Source organism: Drosophila serrata, unplaced genomic scaffold (assembly GCF_035046125.1).
Source record: "Drosophila serrata isolate PLE 108 unplaced genomic scaffold, ASM3504612v1 contig_272, whole genome shotgun sequence".
NCBI lineage: Eukaryota > Metazoa > Arthropoda > Insecta > Diptera > Drosophilidae > Drosophila > Drosophila serrata.
Window position 1 is genome coordinate 5,223,142 of NW_028257170.1, and position 1,108 is coordinate 5,224,249.

Here is a 1,108-nt window from a genome sequence, read left to right on the forward strand (position 1 = left end):
ATTGTTCTGCTTTCGATGACAGCTTTTTGCTGGCCATGGATTTTGCACGTTCCATTTGCGGCCAGCTTTTTTCAGGCTTAAAGATTTAATATTTAACTAGTTTAAAGTGGGTTTCTTCTACTTGAAATTATATTTATAGAGCTTTTTGGGTGGAAAAGATATTAAATATCTACAGGATTTCCTTTTTTAGTTAATGTTCCACTAGTTTTTGTATAGGTTTCCTTTAAGAAACGTAATATACAAGTAGTTGTTGATTTACTTGTGTGAAATAACTAATTTAAGTCTAGTAAAACTCACGCCTGACTTGTGTCAGCTATATCTTTAATCTTCTCTGTCAGCATAGCGTACCAGAAGAACGAGCATATAGGCTAATTGCCATTGGCCATCTTTAGATGTGCTAAGCCTTTCCGGCTGACAGCTCACAAAAGCACGTTTGGCAGTTAATTGAGTCATCAGCTTAGACAACAGTCGGGGTGACCATATGAAAAAGATTGTGAATTGCCCAATCATGTGGAAGTGACTGCCAAGACCTTTAAAGTACATACCACACACACATACACATATACACCCATCCTGGTGGCCAGAACAATGGCCATGGGAATAGAGAAATCTGGCCAGACCCCATCTCCGGCAACAGAGAATCGACAGTCTGTATAAAAATTGAGTACGATGGTAGGGAGGCAGGATACAGCTGCAGGATCATCATTGCAGGCATTTGCCTGTTGTTTACCCAAGGCTCAGGACCCGTTCCCCGTCCTGACCATAGCCTTGATAAGTTTTTAGCAAACAAAGGCGGCTCGTTACAGCAACATGGGTCTTGGGAATAGGGCTGGGTGAACCAAAACAAACCGAAACAGGCCAAGCCAGAGCCCAAGCCAAGCTGAGCTGCGATGTGCATTTAAAATTGCATACACAAAACACGGAAAATCCCACAGACCTTGCATCCACTGCAGCCATTGCTCTAGAGTCAAAACCACAAAATGTACTCAAACAACATGTCTCAATTTCGTAGTTAAACTTGGCCCAAGCACCAAGGGCGTGGTCTTGGCCGAATCCACCCGAAATGGTAATTGAAAATGTTATGTGAGGTTTGGTGGGGGTTGCGATA